The 2,925-nt window shown below is 38.1% G+C and overlaps 1 protein-coding gene across 1 annotated transcript in view; it reads left to right on the top strand.

Moving 5' to 3' along the window:
• Positions 1-647: 647 nt before the first annotated feature.
• Positions 648-2,925, top strand: part of LOC106883622 (calmodulin-binding transcription activator 1) — a 156,358-nt gene continuing 154,080 nt past the window's right edge. The window contains exon 1 of the mRNA XM_052977093.1: positions 648-718. The gene's annotated coding sequence lies outside the window, so the exon portion shown is untranslated. The remainder of the gene's footprint in view (positions 719-2,925) is intronic.

Raw genomic sequence — 2,925 nt, 5'->3', positions numbered from 1 at the left:
TAATCTGTAGGTTTTTGTCTTATTTTTCTTTCACTTTTCTTCTTGTGTTCCTTACAAAGTCGTTTGCATATGATTTTCTCCTAATTATTCTCTAATAAAATACAGTTATTGAGCTAAGAAGATATTTAGGTATTTGCTCGTAATTACTCCAACTCAGACAACGATGTTGTTGTCTTAAATGTTAGACATTTCCAATTATTATTATTATTATTATCATTATTATTATTCAATGATCACTATATCCTAGACATAATTATACATCAACTTTTCATATCATGCTTCTTTAAACGTGTGTGTGTGTGTGTGTGTGTGTGTGTATGTGTGTGTGTGTGTGTGTGTGTGCGTCTTCCATTTATAACCTTAGGCTGACCAAAGACTTGTAAGTAGATTTGGCAGACAGAAATTAAAAGAAGATATAGTAGAAGACACTTGCCCAAGGCACCCCACAGAGGGACTGAACCCGGAACCATGTGGTTGGGAAGCAAACTTCTTACCACACAGCCATGTCTGCATATGTATTTATATGTAATAACTTACATTATTTGTTGTTTGTATTGTGTATGATGTTCATGTTGTTATGACTAAGATATATCACAACGTTATGACTAAGATATATCACAACGTTATTGTTCTTCTGTCATTTCAGTGTATTTATGGATCATACGTGCATTCAGCTATACTGCCTACATTTCATCGTAGATGTTATTGGTTACTACAGGTGAGTGTTTTGATTTCTGACTTTCTCTCACTTCCCTTGCCCCCTCTCTCTCTCTTTCTCTCTCTCTCTCTCCTCTCTCTATGTTATTTCTCTTTCTCTTTTTCCATCTCTGTCCATTTCCTAGTTGTTGTTGTTCCACATTCAGCACTTTCTCTCCTTGGAATGATGCCGCGCTCTCTTCTTCCTCTCTCCATATGAATGTCATTCTAGATGTTGTTGCTGTTGCTCATTTTTCTAATTTCTATTATTATTATTATTTGTTTTTTGGCGCGCGCGCGTGCGCACGTGTGTCTCTGTGTGTGTGTGTGTGAGAACAAATGCAAGATGTATTTATTTATTAACCAATTAGATTAGTGAGCATGCATTAAACTGTTTGACCACAGCTGGATACCCTGTCTTCATCGTCGACAACAACGGACGAACTAAGAAATTAGTGAAAAGGTTGCTCACTCACCATTATTATATTTTAATAATAATTTCAATAAAGACAATGATAACGAGGCTACAAATATTTATGCCGGAATTGGAGACTCAATTAAGGATTTCCGTTCTGGGCTGTGAAACCTAATTCAGTCCTTAATTTAACATCCCCACCACCTGGTCTTTGGATACTTTTGGAGAGTCCTCTCTTTTGTTAGCATTTGGGCCAGATCCTCTTCCCCCCACAAGTCTTGCATTCCTTGACAAAGGGTCAAGAAAAATGGCGCTTCCTTTTCTGATTAATCCATTGATAAAATACTGATTGATATGTTACTAGTATTTAATTTATTGATTTTGAAGAGATGAAAAGTAAAATCAGCTCTAGTGGGATTTGAACTCAGAATGCAGAGAGAATGAGAGTCGATGTCATCTGACAGTCCATCAATATTCATTATTTCTGAAACTATATTACTGTAGTAGTAGTAGTAGTAGTAGTAGTAGTAGTAGTAGTAGTAGTAGTGGTTTCAAATTTTGCCACAAGGGCAGCCATTTTGGGGGAGGGGACAAATCAGTTACATTGTCCCCAGTGTTTCGCTGGTACTTAATTTATTGACCCTGAAAAGATGAAAGGTAAAGTCGACCTCGGCAGAATTTGAACTCAGAACATAAAGACAGATGAAATACTACTAAGCATTTCACCCAACATGCTAATGATTCCACCAGCTCACCGCCCTAATAATAATAATAATACTAAGAAGGAGAAGAAGAAGAAGAAGAAGAAGAAGAAGGAGGAGGAGGAGGGTGGAGGAGGAGGAGAATGTCATAACATTGGTATAAGGCCACCAGTTTCAGGAAATGGAACTAATTGGCTCCAGTAACTTGTCCCCAATGAAATACTAGTCCATAAAGGCTGTAGAATGAAATTGAATTCATGGGGTGTTTGAACTCATAACATCTAAGAGTTGTCACTAAATTCTCTGCTAGACTCTTTATTATTAGGTATTTTGCCATTCTGCCTTCTTTTCCTCATCATCATCATAATAATAATAATAATAATAATGGTGATGATTTCTGATGTAGAGTACCTGGCATTAGGAAGGCCATCCAGCTGTAGAAACCTTGCCAAAATAGACATCAGAGCTTGACACAGTCCTTTGACCTGTCAGTTTTTGTCAAGCCAGCCAACCCATGCCAGTATGGAATACAGATGTTAAATGATGATGATTTATTGCATAGACACAGGGTCTCAAATTTGGAGGAAGGGAGCAACCCCCACCCCCATTACACTTGACTACTACTTTATTTTACCTTGCCAAGCATTGGACCCTCAACCCCTTGATGGAATCCTAAGAGAACTGCTATGACATGTCATATCAGGCATTTTCATTTAGACTTGATTGAGCCTGTCTCTCTCTCTCTCTCCAGGTCTGCCCACAGTTGATGTCCTCTAGAGAGAGGGCGAGGCAGATACACAGACAGGTTAGAGAAAGAGAAGAATTAACCCCAGTACATGACTGGTGCTTTATTCATCAACCCTGAAAGGATGAAATGCGAAGTTGAGCTCAACAGGATTTGAACTCAGAATGCAGAGGGCCAGAACAAAATACAACAAAGTAATCTATCTGATGCTTTAATGACTCCATTAATTAGTCATCTGCTTTATTAAACAGATGAAAGGAGGCAAATTTGTCTTCAGCAGGATTTGAACTCAGAATTTCAAAAGCTCTAACTAAACACCACAAGACATTTTGTCTGCTGCTCTACTGATTCTTCCCACTCTCCCTCTC

The sequence above is a fragment of the Octopus bimaculoides genome, chromosome 26 (genome assembly GCF_001194135.2).
Source record: "Octopus bimaculoides isolate UCB-OBI-ISO-001 chromosome 26, ASM119413v2, whole genome shotgun sequence".
Lineage (NCBI taxonomy): Eukaryota > Metazoa > Mollusca > Cephalopoda > Octopoda > Octopodidae > Octopus > Octopus bimaculoides.
This window is presented reverse-complemented; position numbering and strand designations above follow the sequence as displayed.